We start from the raw sequence: 21,054 nt of genomic DNA, 5'->3' as shown, positions 1-21,054 counted from the left end.
GACTAAGCTATTTCTTAATGCTGTGAAACTTGATGATGGGCGTATTTAGAATTTGAGTAGGATTGCTCCGGTACGTCCCTTTGTTTCCTCCAGTCGAGATGATCACCTTGTTTCTTCTAGGATTGTTTCTCCTCTGCATAGGAGCACTCGCACATGTACAACTCCACAGAAACTAGCCTGTACTTCTTCACACATGGCCACTGTTTTTACAAGAGTATGGCCAGGGCTCATAGTTGTAACAATATAAACCTTAACATTTACTGAAAAGCCACAAAAGGTGCACTCACTGCTGTTCGTCCTGCCATACTGCCCATCAGCACAATGTACTGTCACTGTTTCATACCACTTCGTAACTAATAAGGGGCTGCCACCATTTTTTATGGTGATTTAGTACTAGACTGTGGTACCAAATGTGCTATTACTTGCTTTTTGACTTTCTTTTTCACAGTTTCTCATGTGCTGCTTCCCCCCTCAAATGCCAATCCAGTGTGCTCATGTCTTCTCCTCTCCAATATATGAGTTAAGGGTGTAATTTTAATCTCTGAATAAACTTGTTATTATGACCTTAGTTATTCTTCACTTAGCTTTTTTTCTTTTTTCTCCTTCCTCCAACCTAATGCCTCTCTGTTGTTCTTTCCTACTCCCTGCTGCTCCCCTCGCATTGACTTCTCCTACCTGTTCCTCCGATGCTTCCGTGCCCCTCCCTTTGCGGTCTTTGCAGGGGCTGCTCCTCCACTATGGCGGAGGAACGTCACACCACTGCTTTCTCACAGTGCAAGAAGCAGAAACATAAAATGGTAATAACTACCATTTTATGTTTCTGCTTCTCGCACTGTGAGAAAGCAGAACAGAAGGGTTTGGTTATTGGTGGGCGGGTGGCCGAAACTGCTCTGTGAGTAGGGGAGGAGTGGTACGCCCACTCCTGAGTGAGCAATGACTGTTTGGTCAGCCCACTGGGGCCGCACAAACCAGTGATGCGCACTCTGCCCTTTCTCCATGCAGTCTGCAATGCAGCCAACATGGAGAAAATGGCCTCAACTTAAACACCTAGCTGGGCGGCGTCCCCAACAATTACAACGCTTCCATTGCAGCGTTGCGATTGGCTTAGGAGAGGGGAGGAAGGCTGTCTGCTCCCTCTTCTTGCCAGAGGCAGGATAGCAGGAGCAGGTGGCGAGCAGGACTGGCGCCGAGAAAACACAGGACTCGGTCAACAGCCTGGTAAGTTTTTTTAAACTATATTATTACCCCTCATCCCCTGCGACCCCCCACCCACCCAACACTTAATGACAGCCGCGACTGGGTTTAATTAATTAAACTAATAGCGAATAATGTAATATTATTCACTATTAGTAGAATAAAAATTTGACAAAAAATGAGGCGAGTGAAGCCTTTACCGACGACCATAAGGATGAGCTGCTTCTATCCTGCCACTGATTTTGTCACTTCTGACGCTACGGGTTGCAAAGGCAGTGCTAGGGGCATGCCAGAGGTCACAGCAGCGACCTCTGGTGACCCCTAAATTATGAAAAATCATAAGAGAAAATAATTTTCTCTCAAATATGATTCATAAAATCCCAGCAGAGCTCAGCGTTATCAACATGGTAAAATCACCAACACATGATTTATTTTGTGACTAAAATATGTCAGTCCTTATATGTGCTCCTTTTTGGGACCCTCAAAACCTGGTATTCACTAAAATGCATTTCAATAAGGACCATGACCCCTAGTCCTTTAATGGCTGCAGCAACATGTGGTCTTAGTATTGATGCATTCGGTTACATGATCCTACAATAATTTGAACAACAGATATCTTAATGTGTATTCTTGGAGCACACATCTTTTTCCTATTATATCCAGTGGGGAGAAGTAAATGGGAAAGAACCGCTGCCCATGTGTTCCGAGGGATAGACCATCTCGTTTGCGAGGAAGTCTAAGCCCCTCTTATTTTTAACATTGTAGGACAAGAGACGCTGATGCTTAGGGTCGCACCTTTTACCCTAAAGGGATATCTCAAGGATTTTGAAGTAATCGTGATCTCTCTGCTGCAGCCAATAGCGATGGGTGGGGTGAAAGGGTGATGACCCCTGTCTGCTGTTTCTGGGGACAACATTGTTGGGGTGCAAGGTTCCAACAGGTTTCAAGAAGGTCAGGATGCTTGTTTAGGTATGCAGACAACTTGGGTGGCAGTTTCTATGCTGCAGGTCTCGAGGGTCGGGAGTCTCTGTACCTCCGGTACCAGGAATGTCATTCTTTTTGCCTCAGAGACTGAGTGTATAGATTGTCACTGAGACGGGGCTAAGATGAGATCAGGCATGTTTTGATCTCAAACAGGATCGGTGTCCTTGGGGACTTACCTGGGAATTTACCTTCCAAACAAGATCCTGAAAAGATTTTATGTAGGCCTCTGTGAAATTTCTGTTTTGGTCATGTAATTTACATATGCTCACTATTTTGCTTCATGCTAATTATGTACAATTTCCAACATTACAAAAGTGTGAAATTTTACACCCTTTCTTGCAGCAGGAAATATTTTGCTGAAGACTGGTTCAAGCAGAATGGGTGTTTTACGGAACACATTTTCTCCTCAAACCTCTCCCCATGCAGGTATGCACTAGCATTTAGTTTTAATTCAAGGCAAACAAAGTCTATTTTTCGACAATGTATGTAAAATTTTGCAGAAAATTCGGAGTATAATAAAATAATTAAGTGATTTTGTAGACTCCTTGTCTTAAGTAAATGCCACTAAACACATCAGAAACAGCAACACTGACCATAAGCAGCATTCTAGCTACTTATCCCGATGGGGCTTTGCTGCGATGACGATGATGATCAGCATGGAACAGCGTTAGGTCTCCCAGAGCAGACGTCTTTGTCTCTCAGTACTCTGCAAATGTGCACTCATGTGTATGCATAGGAAAGTCTCAATCCATATGCAAGACAAAGTTGAACAGGAAATTCATTCACTATTTAAACAAGATACTGTTGAGCCGGCAACTGGTCAAACACCTTGGGTATCAGGGGCGTAACACAGGCCCCCGCAGCCCCCGCGGTGCGGGGGGGGCCCGAGCTGCAGGGGTCCCCCACAGCTCAATACTCTAGCCCAAGAGCTCAGATTAGATCCGGAGTAGGGGCCCCTCCGTGTACGTGGCAGGGGGGCCCCCTCAACTTTCGTTACGCCACTGTTGGGTATCTCCAATAGTAGTGGTGACTAAGAAGAACTCGAGTCCGATTTAAATTTGTGTTGATATGAGAGTATCAAATGCTGCAATTGAGAGGGAAAGGCACCCACATTTGAACAATATAATCAGCATTTTGAATGGGGCAACGGTTTTCTCAAAATTGGATCTTTGCAAGGGCTATCATCAGTTAGAAATCAATAAAAAAACAAGATATAGCACAACTTTTTCAACGCATTTAGGGCTATTTTGCTACAAATGAATTAATTTTGGAATCTGCTGGGCTGCAGAATTTTTTCAGGAGATCATAAAAAATGTCAACAGGCCAGTAAGAATTTAACGAATTATAGAGATGACATTCTTGTTTTTGATAAAACGGAAAGTGAGCATAACCAAGCATAGAGAGCAGTGTGTTAAGAACTTTTAAAAGCTGGGCTAACATTAAACCCAGATAAATGTGAGATTGCTAAACCGAAATTAACATTTTATGGTCATATATTTTCAATCAAAGGGTTCCTTTTTTTTTGGGAAGTTTTATATAGCGCGAACTAGACCCGATAAATCGGGAATCAGGGCGCTTTACATAGCACAAGTTTCGTTACACAAGGACACGTTCATTTTTTCTTAGGCACAGTTGCTTCCTTATTAGCAATGTCTATTCCAAAGTATATTTTGGAGTTACGCTCTTTTTGGTAAAGCTTAGGTATTGCTTTTGTTATGTCAAAGACTAAGTAAGTAAGTAGTTCATTTATTGTTTAGTTAATTAAAATTCACAATATTAACACATAACTGACACATTTAAAAAACCACATTAAATACCGTCCTTCTTCAATTTGTACAGCAAGTTATAAAATATATTAAAGTATACAGTCTTTAATGTTCAGCTTGCTGGTAATATGATATGAGTGGGAGACTGCACCCAGTTCTCAGTTCTGATGACAAGTTGGAGATATGAAAGTCATATCAGACTTAAAGTGCCTGTGCTTCAGAATGTAAACATGGACTGCGTAGTGTGGCCAGCTAATCACATGGATCACACCGGATCAGATGTGCCAATTAAAAGTGATCCAACGTTTGGGTTTACATAATCAATACTGTTTTGACATTCACTGTTCGCTTTGTGGCTTGCGTTTAAGTATCTCTTCCACTGTAGCAAGGAACTTTGTAAGTCGGCAGTTTGACTGAGTGAAGCATACCTTTACTGCCTGCCTACAGGTCCTGGTGCCACTCTGTTTGAAAATTGGGCGGAGTAAAGTGCATTTTATGCTCTTTAGGGCAGATATAGATGATGTAAACAAGGTCCTCATTTCCTGCTCCCCATAGGAGGCAAGTCTGCTCACCTGGTCTCTTTTTCCAAGGCGGCATGTGCGGGATGATTGGAAAATGCAAAAACGTAGCTTTAAGAGTTTGTCTTTTATCTTCATTTTAACTCCGGTTTTTAAATAAATTTGAGGTTTGAGAGCTTTACAGTCATTAAGCACTGTCCAGCCATGTGCCCTTTAAGCCAATGTTTCTTTGTCTTCTGTGGCAGATATCATTTTTGTTACTTTTGTGACAACCTTTTTGAAACTCTGGTGAGCTATGGAGGTTGCCCAAAGGTTGGTTAGTCCGAGTCTTGTTAGAGAATCAAGAAGATTCTCTCTGGCCGGTGATTTTTCGCGACATGACAGATCTCTCCAAATGTGCGAGTTTAGAGGTTCTGGTTCAGCGCCTCTGATCTTATGACAGCTGTTTATATATGCCCCCCCCTTTCCACTGATTGTTTCTGTAAACCAAATTCTAAGTGTATTTGGGCAGGGGACACGTAAATCGGTAGATAAAAAATTGCTCTATAAGCTCTGGTGATTATTTTATCCAGGGCCATTGCATCTCTCCCTCACATCGATTCGCTCCCATAAGTTAGCAATGGTTGTAGTTTTGCTCAAAAGACTATGCTACTGTTAGTTCGCCTCTTAGAGAATTAACAAAGAAAGCGAGGACATTCATGTGGAATACGGAGTGTAAAGGTACATTCCAAAAAATAAAAGATGATATAACGTCAGCAGCAAGTTTGAAATATTTTCACTCAAATGCATGCACTGAAATAGTGGTAGATGCATGTCCAGTAGGATTAGGTGCCATCTTATTGCAGCATAAGATTGGCAAAGATACCCCAAGGTCTGTAGTGTCAGTAAGAGCTTAACGGATGTAGAGGAAAAGCACTCCCAACCAGAAAAGGAAAGCTTGGCAGTGGTCTGGGCATGTGAGCATTACCATGACTTCTTATTTGGAAAACCATTTGTGATAATCACAGATCACCAGGTGCTCACAACTGTTTTTGGAAATCCAAAGGTGAAAAGACCTCTTCGGATTGAAAGATGGGGTATGAGATTAATGGACTATGATTTCAAAATAATTCATGAACCTGGAAAAGAGTATAATACAGCTGATTATTTGTCTAGACACCCTATTGATGTAGACAAGAAGCAAATGGATGAAACAGATGAAAATATACATTTCATAATTAAATCAGAGGTTCATGAGACAATATCAGAACAAGAGTTAATTCATGAGTCTTACAAAGATAATACTCTGGCAGAAGTGAAAAGAATATGAAGTCTAAACAAGTGGAAGCATGTCAATGCCATGACAAAATGTCAACCTGGAATATGTAAAAGAGATATGCTTGTATTTAAAAACTTACAGGCAGAGCTATCGACAACTTCTTCTGGCATTCTTATAAGACGGAACAGAATAGTCATCCCAAGTACTTTACAAAGATGTGCCATTACTCTTGCACATGAAAGTCACAGAGGAATATCAGTGACAAAAACTCTGTTAAGACAAAAAGTGTGGTTTCCAAGACTTGACAGTCAAGTCGAAGAAATTATACAGTCTTGTCATTTCTGTCCGTGTACAACAGGAGAAAGAAATGTTGAAGAGTATTCAAGATTTCCATTTGTAAAATCAGTATCACCAACCACTACATCTGTGATACTACCTATTCTTGATGACATTTGTTCTGCTGGGGGTATACCCAAAATATTAAAGACAGATAATGGTCCACCTTTTAATGGAAAAGAGTTTGACAAGATTCTTGAGCACATGGAAGTGAAACATAGAAAGGTTACTCCACTCTGGCCACAGGCAAATGCAATAGCAGAAAGATTGATGGCTACTTTAAAGAAAGTGTGCAAAGAGCAAAACTAACTGACATTTCTATAACCCAAGCCGCGTGTCAAGTTTTACATGATTAAAGAAACACACCTCCTGGATCGACTGGAAAAAGTCCCTCAGAGTTGATGTTTGGACAGTCTACACAAACACACTTACCACCGATGCCTTTGAAACCTCCTAAGGAACATGCACAAATTGCGAAGTGGGATGAAATGATAAAAAAGATGAAACATTATGCAGAACAAAGGAAATGTGTGCAGACTAGAAACTTCAAAGTTGGATATATGGTATTTGTAAGACAAAATCAGATACGAAAATCTATGAGCCGAAAATAACAAAAGAAAGGGGGTCAGCTCTTACTGCACAGAGTGATGATAAAACAATAATAAGAAACAAGGCACATTTCAAAAAGTTTGTAAATCCAGCACCAATTACATAGCATGAAAAGAGAGATGATATGAATGAATATGTTTCTCTCAGAAGAACAGGTAGAAGGCAAAGAAGATGAATTGAACAATGTTAATAATTTGTTCTATTTTGGTATTTATTGTATACAAGTTATCAATGTTTTAATGCTGTTAAGAAAGGGGAAGATGTAGTGATGTAATATCAGATGTTAAAATTGTGGCATGTAGTCATGGCCACATGTAGAATGTTGTTAATATTCTAGACATCACATAGCGTTAGCATTATTACACAGTTAGTGACCGTTGTGAGGCAGGCGTAAGGACTGTTCTGTGTTTATGTGAATAAAGAATTTCAAATCAAGTAAGGCTCCACATGACATCACTCACATTATGTGGATAAAAACTCAAAAAAAAGTGCTAGACTTGATTAAAGGATTTTAATGCCTATAATGGCACCGTACAGCTTTAAAATAATCAGAAATAGATGAGAAGAAATTCACACCTTACAAAGAAATGAAGACAGTAAGATAGGAATTGTGAACCCGGGAACAACATTTTTTAAGCATCAAAGAAATCTTAGGTGACAAAATACTTCAGCTGTGGGCACAATGGCAAATTTTAATTTCTAGCAGACATTTATGACCAGCGATTGAACTACCAAAACTCTTCTATAATGGCAGATTTTAAATAGGGCCTATGGCCCGGAAGATTCTGCGCCCACTCACTAACTCATAACTATACAGTGGGGTTTCACATCCAACTTGGTCACCTAAACTTAATATCTTGGCAATGCAATGATGAGACAGGTGTGCTAACTGGGTGCTAATAAAACAAAGTAACATCCATATTTCATCTGGGGTTATAAGGACGGAATGTCTCCACAAGACCAAAGTAGTTACTTTTGCAGATTGTCTGCCAAGTGGACAATGAACATGAGTAAGTGTAGGGCAACATTATTTTTTTTGGGATAGTTATATCAGAAATGCTGTAAACGGTAGCGCAAGCAGCATAACAGCAGTATTAGCAACCTAAATCAATAAAAAAGTGGAATTCACTCAAATCATTAAAAGCTTCCTCCTAACTTTGGAATGCATTTCTAACAACCACGGAATTCACAGGGGGTTTCACAATTCTTCCCCGGGGATTCTATAACATGCCTGTGCTCCCCTTTAACACTGTTAGACTGGCATATTCCTAATTGGCATATTTAACTCACCCATAAGTCCCTAGTATATAGTGCTAAATGCATCCATGGCCTGTAAGTTAAATGCCACTAGTGGACTACAGCACCAATTGTGCAATTCAAAAACATGGCTTCAGGCCTACCTTTGTATCCTGATTCCGGCAATTGAAACACTGCATTTTCACCAGTTAAAATAAACCATTTTGACATTTCAAAACCACCCTTTTAAATATTAGTATTTCATCCTATATTTTAAATATCATGCACCCTGCGTTGAAGCCCACAAGGCAGGATGCACAGTATTGAAAAGTAGGACATGTAAAACCTTAATGTTAACATGTGATTAGCACCTAAAAGCTATTTTCCACCTGTGGGAGACCTAGCTGTCCTATGTAGAAGACCAGAGTGCAGAGAAAAATCCTAAAACCGTATCTCGGGAATGAGACTAGTAAAAAAATTATTTAAACAACAATTTTTTTTTTTTTTTTTTTTTTAAACCGTTTATTGCAATCTCAAGAATATACAAGTATGGGCCTACAACCTTCCGGCCGGCCGCTAGAATGACAGGAGCATATGACATACGTTCAAAAACACTTGGCCTTGCAGAGAAGCCGAATCAGGAGGTATCAACGTCGTGGGCCACATCACTCTGACCCCACAATACGGTTTCATTTTATACAAACAACACGAAAAATCACACCCGCAAGGCAACCCGCAATCGAAAGTAACAGCACGTGCTCCCCGAATGGGGGACCCCAGCCATCCACAGGAGTCTAAAGAGGGGAAGGGGAACAGATCGAGGACTGGGGGAACTCTGTGCCCGGGGCTGGGGAAAGGAGTCAACTAAGGGGACGGGGTTGGTGAGGCAGTAGGCAGCAGTGGTGGCGCGCAGATACCCCCGCGGTAGGCGTTCCAGGGGCCCCATACTTTCACCCATGCCCCAGGCTTACCCCTTGCCACATACACCACCTTTTCTCGGAACATGCACCAATCCATGTGTTCTTTCCAGGCCGACACCGCCGGGGGCCTCTGGGATCCCCACAGTTGAGCAATGTCACGCTTAGCAATCATATATCCCAGAGTCACCCATCGCGTCTGCGGAACCGAGTAGTCAGTTGGTTCCCACACATTCAGCAGGCATCTCCTCGCTTCAGGCAGCAGCGCGACATGCGTAACCACTCGCAGGACCTCATGCACACCACGCCAGAATCGCTCCACCTTCGGGCATTCCCACAAAATATGCAAAAATTAGCCAAAGCACCACACCCACGCTTACACAACCCATCCTCAGCATAGCTCATACGCAGAAGCCTTGGCCCCGTCATGTAAACCCGGTGGAGTATCTTAAGCTGGACGAAGCGTAGGCGAGCCGGTATGGCCACCTCCTTCGGAGAGGCCACCGCGGAAATCCAGTCCTCGTCGTCCAACTCCAGCCCATCGGCAACCCAAGCCTCGCGGAGGCCAGTCAGCAAGCCCGATCGGTCATTAATCAATTTTTTGTAAATAAGGGAGATCGTGCTGTCCGGAACGTGGCCGTCCAGCACCCTATCTTCCAGGGGGGAGGACTCCGGGATGGAGGCGACGTCTGGGAAGACGGAGCCCAGTGCGTGACGGACCTGCAAGTACCGAAAGTATTCACTGCCCTGCAGCTGAAACTCCGTCTGCAGCGTCTCGAATGTTTTAAATCCCCCCCTCGTCCAGAGATCCCCCACTTTACTGATGCCTATCGTGTCCCACCTCTCGAAGCCCTTCGAGGTCCACAGGGAGCCCAATCTCTCAGACGCGTACAACGGTGATGCCCGGGTCAAACGGTCCTTCCACCCCATAGCTGCGTTAGCCGCGTGCCATACTCGCACCATGACACGCGTAGGTCCCGTTAGACGGGGGCCGGGCGCGCCAGAGTAGAGCGCTCGATTATAGTCGCCACCAGGCAGGAGCATCTTGTCCATTTCAAATGCCGGGTTTAAGGCGGGCCCGTAAAGGCCATGGTTAATTGCAGCTAGCTGGGAGGCCCAGTAATACCGTTTAATATCCGGGAGGGCAATCCCCCCGTCGTACCATGGGAGCGTCAACTTCGCCAGGGCAATACGCGGCCTCCCGTCCCAGAACAGGCGGCGCTGTAGACTCTCCACCTCACGGAAGTAGCGCGCTGGGACCAAATCCATAGTGTTCTGGAGAGCGTACAGGAAGCGTGGCAACGACATCATCTTAAACAATGCCGCCCGGCCGAGCGGCGAAAGCGGCAGGCGCCGCCAACGCGCGACGTCCTCCTTCAAGCGCTGGAGGGGGGGAAGCAAATTCCGCTCGTAGCGGGCCTCCGGGTCCAGAGTAATATAAACACCCAGGTACCGAAACCCCTGAGAGGCAATCTGGATCGGACAGCCCCGCGGGAGGACGGGAGCCTCCCCGGACAGCACATACACACATGATTTAGCCCAGTTGATGACAAGGCCTGAGTTGCGGCCGAATGAGCGCAAAACATCAACCAGGACAATCAGTGATTTACGCGGGGAGGCTAGGTACAAAAGGATATCGTCAGCGTATAGGGACACGCCGTCCTCATACTCGGGGGTCCAACGGAGACCACGGATGGAAGGGTGCCACCGCAGCCACTCCGCCAGGGGTTCCAAGGCCAGCGCGAACAGGAGCGGCGACAAGGGGCAGCCCTGTCGCGTGCCCCGTCCCAGCTCGAATGGGACCGATACTCTTCCATTCACCACCACCTGCGCCAAAGGGCCCGAATACAACAATTTGACCCAGCTGATGAACCCCGGGCCAAATCCAAACTTCGCCAGCATCGCCCAAATGTATGGCCACTCGAGCGTGTCAAACGCCATGGTGGCGTCTAAGGACGCCAATACGGCCGGCTCCCGCACAAACGGGACACGCGCGAGCACCCCGTGCAGGCGCCGCAGATTGAGGGCCGTGTTGCGATGGGGAATAAAGCCGGACTGGTCTTGGTGGACCAGATCGCCCACCACGCCGACCAGCCGGTTGGCTAGCACCTTGGCGAGGATTTTGGGCTCCGCATTCAAGAGCGAGATGGGCCGATAGGATGTAACCCGGTCCCGGGGTCTCCCTTCCTTGTGGATCACCACGATTGTAGCCAGACGCTGGTCCGGCGGGAGGGAGCCCAGCGAGTGGGCCGCCAGGAACATCGCGCGGAGATGGGGTGCCAGTACATCCGGTCGCAGCTTATACAACTCGATAGGGATGCCGTTCGGGCCCATGGCCTTGCCGGATGCGACCAAGCGTATGGCGAGGGCAATTTCGTCGGAGGTGGGAGCGGCATCTAACGACACCCTGTCCTCCACCGAAAGGGAAGGCAGCGCGATATCCCTAAGCAGGGCATGGGAATCCTCCTCCGAGCAGGGAGAAACCGGGGAATACACATCGCGGAAATAATCCGCGAAACAAGAGACAATGTCTTCTGGCTCGGTGACACGCACACCATCCATCCTCTCAATCAGCGGGACCACACGACTCGCTCTCTCCTTCTTATCCAACCACGCAAACAGTTTACCAGCCTTATCACCCACATCATACAGTCGCCCCTGTTGCTCTCTACTGAGGCCCCTGGCTGCCTCCGTGACGAGGGCCCTGTAGGCCGCCTGCTTAAGCTGTAGGACATGTAGTGCAGCATCCGTCACCCCACCCTCTAGATCACCCTCCAATTCAGCAATTTCGGCCTCCACCCGGGTCACCTCCTCCCGCTCGCGCCTCCGGGCATGGGAGATAAAGGAGAGGGCCTCCCCTCTAAGAACTGTCTTGAAGGCTTCCCACAGGGAGATAGCCGAAGGGACGGACCCCACATTCTCATCAAAATACCGCTGCAAGGATTTAATCAAATCAGCGCGAATGGTGGGGTCGCGCAGGTACCAGGCGTTGATTGGAGCTACCCTGCCCTCCCCCCTCGGGAAGACATCAAAGTGCAACAGGAGCGGGGAGTGATCTGAAATACCCCGCGCCAAATGGCGTACCTCTCCTACCCTCCCCACATAGGCCGCAGGGACAAGGACATAATCAAGCCGAGAGAGGCTACCATGGGCACCCGAGTGGAAAGTGTACTGCAGCTGCGTGGGATGTTTTAAGCGCCAGCAGTCCACCAATCCCAGTGTATCTAGAAAGCCGGACAGCCACGCCTGCGCCCGGGGGAGGTCCCTAGGGGGGTGGCGATCCACGGTCCCAGAAACCACCGCATTGAAGTCCCCCCCAACCACCAGAAGCCCCCCCGGAAGGTCAAGAAGGAGGCGCCCCAGGTCTGCAAAAGTGGTAGACTGTAACCCCGGTGGGACGTACACTGATACAAAGACAACTACTTTGCCCTCCATTCTCCCCACTAAGACAGTGTAGCGTCCCCTCTCATCATGGCGCACCTCGTCTATTTCCAACGGGAGCGAGTTCTTCACCATGATGCCCACCCCCCGTGAGCCCGACGTGAAGCCCGAGTGGGCCACCAAACGATAGCCACGCCGATTCATGGCACAAAAGGAATTACCAATAAGGTGTGTCTCCTGCAGAAAGACCACATCTGGCGAAGTTCGTTTCAGATACTGCAGGACCACACCTCGCTTGATCCTATCCCCCAGTCCATTAACGTTCCAAGACAATAAAGTCAGGTCCCTACCCCCCATCACGTACAGAAGCCATCATTCGTCCCCCTGAGAGCACCTTAAAAACACCAATACAATAAAGGGTTTGCCTTGCGGTAAAAACAAACAACACCCCACCCCAACCCACCCATCCCAACAAAACTCCCCCCTCCCTGCACCCCTGCATGAGCCCAAACAGCCCCCCCAAAGTGCAGTGTGCCTGTCGCCCCATAAATGATTAAACTAACTAGTCCCCCAGAGGAGGAGGGAGAGCCCCCAGGAGACCCCGTACTACCTCCACAGGAGGGGAACTTACAAGAACAGTCAAAAGTGACGATAATGTTGTCCAGAGCGAGGCCTACTATTAGTCCCTCAGTCCTGATCCGGCGAGCCCTCCCCTCCAACCGCGCCCCCCCCACCCCTCCGGCCCCGATCCCCGGGCAAAGAGTCCAACCAGTCCCCGGCCGCTTCGGGACGATCAAAAAAGTGCGTGCGGCCATCCACCTCCACCCGCAACTTAGCTGGAAAAAGCATCGCATACTTGAGGTTCAGGTCCCGTAGACGACGTTTAACTCCGAGAAAGCTCAGTCTCTGCTTCTGGACCGCTGGGGTGAAATCAGGATAGAAGTTTACGTCCATATTGTCGAGTCTGACCGGTCCTTGTAGCCGAGAAGTCTGCAGGATAGCGTCTCTGTCCCGAAAGTTGAAAATCCGGGCAATGAGAGGCCTCGGAGGGGCTCCGGCCTTAGGTCTTCCTCCGGGAACCCTGTGGGCACGTTCCACCGCAAAGAATTTACTCAGCCCCCGGGGCTGGAGATGGGTGAGAATCAGGTCCTCCACAAACAGGTCCGCCGCCGCCTCCTCACGTCCCTCCGGCACCCCGACAATGCGGACATTGTTCCTCCGGGCCCGACCCTCGGAATCTTCCAGTCGACGATCCATCAGGGCGCTCGCCTGGCCAAGCCGGCGCACCTCCTTTTGGAGGGCCGCTACGTCCGTTGTGAGGCCCGAGGTGGTGTGGGCCAAAGAATCGACCCGGTCATTGGTCTTGGATAGATCGGCCCTCACCAGGCCAACATCCACGTGGACCGAGTCAATCTTCTGCGCCAGTGTGTCAAAGCGCTGGTCCACCGAGGCCTTCATCTCGGCGATAGTGCCCATGACATCTCGCAGGGTCAGATCCGCGGGCAGAGCAGGAGCATCAGTCGGGCCCTCAGGGGACCTACGCGGCACCTCAGGAGATCCCTTCTGGAGGGTGTAGCGGTCCATGTTGTTGGACTGATGGGCTGCGCCACGGCGGGTCGATTTCACCTTTGCCCGGTCGCCATCTTGCTTTGTGGACATGGTTTCAGTCCCCAAATCGTGCCAATCACCTCGGAAAAGGCCGACCAACCAGTTCACGGGCTCCGGGGGGGGCAACCACAGGTCCGCAGGACGGATCACAGCCGGCGGGCCGGCAGGGCACCCCAACGAGGCCACACCACCGCACACCGCCCCGCAACCCAACCTCGCCTACGCAGCAAGGAGGGTGTAAAAGCGAAAGTGAAAGTGCGGGGTACGCGAGTCGCCCGGCCCTGCCCGTCGCCGCTGATCACTTTGTCTCCGGATCGCCCCACAACTCCAATCCGGGGGGCCGGCGTGGAGAAGGCCGCAAACCTCACTCGGTGCTCCCGCCGGTGTCCGAGGTCCAATTTGGAAGCGGAAAACGGGTGACACCTCAGCTCGGGCTCACCAACACAGTCCCCTCATCTAGGACAGGATATTGTCAGGATTTATGTAGGAGGTCACGGAGGTCCTCGGGAGCCTCGCACCTACGCGGCCATCTTGGTTGCGCGCTAGGCTCCTCCTCCGCCAACAACAATTTTTAATAGTTATTGAAACTTTAATTCATTGGTGAAGTCTGATTTTTTAATAAACACCAAGGACAATTAACTTTTAGAAATGTATCTTTTCACTGGCTGAAGTTCCTGGGGGGTAATATGCAACTGCTCTCCACCTTCTCCCAGACAGGAATTAGTATTTGAATAAATGTGACAAAGGTGTAAAATGCCTCACAGGGACTACAAAGCATGAAACTTGAATTGACAAGTCGACCAACTTTAAGCTGAGCAGATTGGTGGAGGTTTAGAGCATCCTCTTTGACATTACAGTGTTGAATCCTGCAGGAGTGTCAAAGCTGGCTTGACATGTCTGCCTGGTTTACATATAACACTGGGGGCACACTTGAAAGGACAGGAACGGGATGCCAAAAAATTCTTGTGTATTCACTGTCCAGTTGTTGGAAAGCCCTGCTTTTATTCTACCAGACGTCTTTCTCTGGGTTTACTGGGGGTACAGTGGAAACTTCAAACTAGATTTAGGAGTTAGATGGGGTAGGAAGGAAGGATTACCATTGTACACTTCTCACACATACACCCAAGTTTAGTGTGGCCGAGGACTCACCAAAGTGGGCAGGGTTGACTCTGGTATCTTTTACCCCATTGGTTAGGGTGTGCCCAGGAGTCATTGCTACTCACTGTGTCAAGCCAGATATAAAGGTAGCAACTCCAGACATCCACAAACTGATAGAGAACAGAAGAGAACTGGGCCTGCTTCCTGTGATCTGAGAGGAGCCCTGAAAATCAGGACTCGCTCCCCCTTGTACCCGGGACAAAGAGGTGGACAACAAAGGTCATAAGGCGGACTCAGTGTTCAAGCTACAGGAATACAACATGCTACAAGAGGCCTTTCCTGCAACTGTCCAGATGACCAGTAGCAACTGGACCTAAATTGGAACCTGCTGTTGGCCTCTGCCTGACACTCTGCGAGTCTCTATGTGCCTCCCCTGAGGTCCACTGGGGCTATAGAAGTGTACTTATGTGGTGGATTGAGACTTGAAGTACTGAGGGCCCAATTTATAATCTGATCGATGAAGTAATCTCTGTTGGCCTGGCGAAGGATTTAACGTCAGCCAGGTCGAGTCTACTGGTCTACTGGACCTGCCAAATTTAGAAATGACATTCAAGCTGGCAGTCATACATAAAGCTGTGGCAGGAATCTGTCACCACAGCGGTTCCTGCCAATGCTTTTTGAAGTTTGGTGCATGGCTCAGTCAACATGAAGGAGCTGTCCATCAAACTGTTTTCATTTTTATTTACTAATAGAAAATTCCAACGCGGGATTTTCTTTTTGAAAATACGAAAGAATATGCTCTGCTCGCTATGGGAGGAATCTTCCATGGCGAGGGGAGCATTCAACAGTTTTCACTGCCCCTTACGGACAAGGTTTTCCTCGGGGTGGCAGGCAGTGAAAACTGTATAGAAGATGCAATTGCTAGATCTACTGAAGTTTTTTTATCTGCAAATTTAAAGGTACAATTTTTCAAAACGGTATTTAATTTATATTATACTCCTGCGCGTATGTACAAGTGGGGTGATCGATATGATGGTAAATGTTTTCGATGTGGGGAAGACAATGCAGATAGCATTCATATATTTTATAGGTGTGTTAGATTGAGTAAATATTTGAGGGATATTGAAAAATACCTATCAAATATTCTTGGATTTTCTTTAAACATAACACCGGCCTTAATGCTTTTGGGGATTGGTCAGGTTGTAAAAAAGGGTAACTTTTTTTATAAACATCGTTATTTTTTGTTTGTGGCAATGACTGTTGCACGACTCTGTATAGCTTCCGATTGGTTACGACCTGATCCTCCCAGCTTTGAGAGTTGGCGGATTAGAATGTACAATTTGGTTAATATAGAGCTAAGTTCCATAAAAGGGACAAGGAAACGAAAATTAGGATTGTATATATGGGGAGCCTTCTCCGAATATATGAATGCATGATTTAATGTGGATTTAATGTGTATTTACTTATCTCATTTAGTCATTTGTCGTTTATGAATTTTTATTGTATTTTTGTTTTTTTTATCTATTCCTGTTTTTCTTCAATTTTCTTTTTTTTTTTCTCTTTGTTGACACTGTGGAAATAAAATTAAAAAAAAAAGAAAAAAAAAGAATATGCTCTGATCGCTATGGGAGGAATCTTCCATGGCGAGGGGAGCATTCAACAGTTTTCACTGCCCCTTACGGACAAGGTTTTCCTCGGGGTGGCAGGCAGTGAAAACTGATCTGTAATCCACCCATGTAAATTAAGTGGGCGCAGTTAGAGAGCTGCCATTGATGACTCGAATCCATAGGCGGAGCAGTCCCCACCATGCTTTAACCAAAGATATGCCCACATATAAATCTGATGGGCAGACCACAGTCTTGGTGGTATGAACACTCTGTTGCAACGGAATATCCATACCGCCAAGATCTAAATCTGGCCCTGAATTAGAAGGTAAAATCTTTGACCAGGCTGAACCTTGTTGCTATATCTGACCTCGTCTCCATCGCAGGCAGCCTCCAATTGTGCTTACGTCCCAGTCTATTGCGACCACTGAATATTATTGAAGCGGTGTGCTTCTTGATATTTCTCTCAAATCTTTAAAAGTTCATATCTCTAGTTCTCCTTATTGGATTTTTGTCATTTTGCTGTTATTGTGTTTGCTACATCTTACTGATTATTTACACATTGCCATAAGCTAAGCCTGTCTGCTTTATAGTGCTTAATTTGAACCGGTGGTTTACGGTGCTCGGCATTACCACTTAATAATCAACACTGACGCTTCTGACAGTCTGCCACAAGGTGGCGTTGTCTGGCTAATTTAGACATGACCACACTAACAGTTAATTATTAGTTCAATATTCATCAAAAATGAGCATGCTCTGCTGCTCAAGCCATTGTTATAGCTTTGGGTGCCTGAAATAGGCCGAATTGTCACACTTGTAGGAGTGTGATAGTTAGTAGTTGTGTTGTTACTATAATTGGCAGCATGGCAGGGGCAATGTGTGGTGTAAGCTGCAGTCGCCTCCTGACGAGAGCCCCGGCACTTATTCTTTTTTTTATTTTTATAAATTAAGCACTGCTGCTTTGGAGCATATCTGCCAGGGGCTTGAGCGAAAGGGTTGTAAATCTATTTACGAGAGCAAACTCATTTGTTTCTGAATTCGTCAAGTAAATTCGTCAAATAAAACTTCACTTGTAATCGTAGCTTTCCGTGCCAACTAGCACCTACATAGGAATAAAATGGAGAAAAGACATCTGATACATTGTATACATATATTTGCTAAAGTTGTACGTTTCTGGAAGTATCCCGAACTCGACCCGAAGGCATTTGAGCGCTTTACATGAGCACCAGTTATGTTACAGAAGGATACATTAATTTTTTGGCAGGCGCGGGGAGATTAAGTGATTTGCGCAGAATCACAGGATGCTGAGCCAACGCCAAGGCTCGAACATGGTTCCCTAGCTTCAAAGTCGACGACAAGGCTCGAACCTGGTTCCCTAGCTTCAAAGTCGGCAGCTCAGGCCATAAGGCCACTTCCTCTCCCCAACAGTCACTTGAGCACAGATCAGAAAGACTGTTAATCACCTCGTAAGCACCTCCTGCCTGGAGAACCATTCATGTTTTATAAGGCTGTCCACTCTCTGTACCTTCATGATAAGAGCAGGCCGGTCTCAGCAAGGAAACTTCGACATGAACTTTAAATGCCATCGTAAACCATTGCCTGGAAGAGAAAAAAAAGAATGTGTAAAGACCTCTTGTACGTTTACAGTACTGTAGCATTTCAGATATGTATTTTACAGATCTAAATAATTCTGAATGGAAATATTACTAATTTTAAGCTTCACTGAAAACAACAGTTTTTAATTAGTGCAAAACATATTGTTTTCTGTAATGTTCACGCCTTATGACTAGAAACAACTTCATAAAACATGAATTCCCCTTATATCCTTGCAGAGCATACAGTGCTCGAGTCAGCTGCATAATTACTTTGCTACTTCAGACCATGAAGGAGGCTATTGGCTGACAACTTGATATCAAACTATGCAAGACTTGATACAGTCAGAAATGCTGTTCTTACCTGCCAGCCTGCACGGCTACTGACTCCACAGTTTTGGCCCAGTGCACTGAGAACCATTAAAACAAGCACTGGCAAAGCAAACAGGTCTCAGCAATCCAAGAGCAATTGATGTTTTCAATGTCTTCTAGCCATGCTGAATACCAGCATGGCTGCTGTTGAGCATGACTGAAGGTCATGTAAAAATTATATTAGAGATAATGGGGTAACCCAGTAACCCTCAGAACATGGGTATATAGTAGAGCTAAGAAAGTGGTTCTGTTGGGAATAACGTAAACTGATTTTGAAATGTACTTAATACATGCATTAAGTACATTTCAAAATCAGTTTACGTTATTCCCAACAGAACCACTTTCTTAGCTCATGTAAAAATTCTAAGCGTATGGCGGTCACTTCAGTTTTTTTTTCTGAAGTAACACACGAGTGCGCACAGGCACCAAAGCACCAGTTCTACTGTCTCTGAAGGTGGGAGAGGCAAGGAAGACAGAACTTGGCTCAGGCCGGATAAATCTTTTGTTTAGCAGGCACGAAAGAGCAGTAATAGATAGGGAGGGAGGCGTAAAAGGAGAAATTAAATCAATCTCCTTCCACAATACCTACAAACTGGGAACTGTGCAGTTTATATTCTTTTGGGAGGGGATGTGGACTAACAGCTGGGTTGGCCAACATTGAAGGTGGGGAACTAGGTTTGAGTCTCTACATCTTGATATTTTGGGAAAATCACTTTATCTCTCCGATGCTAAAAATGAATGTGTTGATCTGAAATGCAACTGGTGCTCATGTGAAGTGCTCCGACATCTTCGGTTCAAGTTCGGGCTATATGAAACTGCAAAAAAATGACATAACACCAGCTTGCATTTTTGCTGCTTTGCAGTTAGTGCATTTTTGCTGCTTTGCAGTTAGTGCAGTTTAACAATCTATACATAGTTTGAAATGAAGCCCGGGTGGGAGGAGAACAAGGAGCTTATAAAACAACAAGCACTCCTGTGCAGTGCTCAAACACGAAGAAAAGGTAGCTCCCAAAATGGGAGCAGTGGATGAACACTAGTACTTGGTCCATGTTCTGGGGGAGGGATAAACACAAGAAGAGGCATGACGGATGCATGCCATGGACTAATGGGGAAAAAGGATATGAGAGCGCCGATGGAGCGAGCAAATGGTAAGGCTATGGATGGGCTGGAGCCCACAGATTGAACACAACACGTCACTTCGAGACAGAACATGCACTGTCTAGCCGAGACCTAAAATGGCTTTTTCCCTTTGTTATCATTTGAAGGGCTTTTCTCATTGGTTGTTGCCTAAAGTAATTCAAAGAAAATCTGAAGCCAATGAGTGCAGTTCAGCCAATGACTGAAGCCATAGACAAAGACAGCATTGCTCTCAGGCCCTCATTTAGGTGATTTTGGCGTAGGGCAGCGCAGCAAGTGCCAAAGTGAAAGGGTAGGAATGCACCATGGCAGGAATGCACAGTATTTAAACAATACTGTGCATTCCTGTCCTTTCTGCCTGTGCTGGTGCTGTTTTGGGAGCCTAGTACCAACGTAGGCACCCTTGCACCATTGTGCAAGGGTGTCTGTGTTGTTGGCAAGATTGTTTTGTTCAGGAAGGGGCACCTTCCTGCACAAAAACAATCCTACGAGCCATTTTCCTCTTTCCATGTATGCTGCAGAGTATAGCACACATGGAAAGAGGAAAAAACGAGGAGAAATTAAAAAGATTTCCCCTCACCTCGCTAGGCGTACAGATTTGACACTTCCCCAGGTTCACATCACTTCGTAAATATGGGGCAGCATCAAGATCCATGGGTGTTGATTGGTAAAACCATCATAACGCCCATGGAATCCCTCCCAGTCACAGAATAAGGCATTGCAGTGCTTTGCATAGCCTTACTCATGATTTATGAGGCCACTCAAAGCCACGCATGGACTACTTTACGTGGTGCAAAAGTGATGCAGGCATCTCATAAACTGAGCCCCTGAGTGTCTTCTGGTGGTACCAAGTTATGGTCATGAAAGCTCTAACCAAACCTCAAATGCTGTTATTCTTGCCTTTATAAATGTAGGTGAGCCTGCATGGATGTCATTTAGAGGTCGCTAGGGGTCACAGTCTTTCACTTTGCTACCCCTGGCATTGCCCTTGTGACTCCTCCATTACAAATCAAGCGGAGACTAGATTCCGTTGTTCATGTTTTTCTCTTTATTAGGCTTCTCAAGAAGCCTCCTTTTCAGGTGAAGCGGCCTGACCAGGAGCAGAGAGGAACTCTATCATTCACAAGAAAGAAAGGTCGGAACGATAAGGAGCATTGTTAACACCCACCAATGCTCCTGTATTCACGCAATTTAAATTTTTAAAAAAGCCAGAAAAGAAGCAGAACTCTAGCAGCGACTATTAGGCTGGGAGAAACAGGTCTTCTTGGTCAGCACTGGACCCAGACTCTGAGCTATATGCACTAGGTTCATTAAGAAGCAGTATGAAACAGTAACCTACTTGTACCAGTGTGCAGTTCCAGGGGGACAAAGCCTAAATGAACTTGTAACACAGAGGAGCAGTTAGTTTCACTTTCTCTGCCTTTGTGAATAGCCTGTGTTTCTG

General features: G+C 46.2%; 1 protein-coding gene across 18 annotated transcripts in view; it reads right to left on the bottom strand.

The window, feature by feature from the left end:
* Positions 1-21,054, bottom strand: part of LOC146868823 (uncharacterized) — a 467,456-nt gene that overhangs the window by 39,139 nt on the left and 407,263 nt on the right. For 11 of the 18 annotated variants that reach the window (XR_014964970.1, XM_085613834.1, XM_085613832.1 and 8 more), the window contains one exon: positions 17,973-18,108. The gene's annotated coding sequence lies outside the window, so the exon portion shown is untranslated. The remainder of the gene's footprint in view (positions 1-17,972; positions 18,109-21,054) is intronic. The other 7 variants (XR_014964974.1, XM_085613830.1, XM_085613837.1 and 4 more) reach the window with 1 other exon arrangement.

Source organism: Triturus cristatus, chromosome 1_2, assembly GCF_964204655.1.
Source record: "Triturus cristatus chromosome 1_2, aTriCri1.1, whole genome shotgun sequence".
NCBI lineage: Eukaryota > Metazoa > Chordata > Amphibia > Caudata > Salamandridae > Triturus > Triturus cristatus.
The sequence above is the reverse complement of the archived record's forward strand: the minus strand, read 5'-3'. Positions and strand labels throughout refer to the sequence as shown.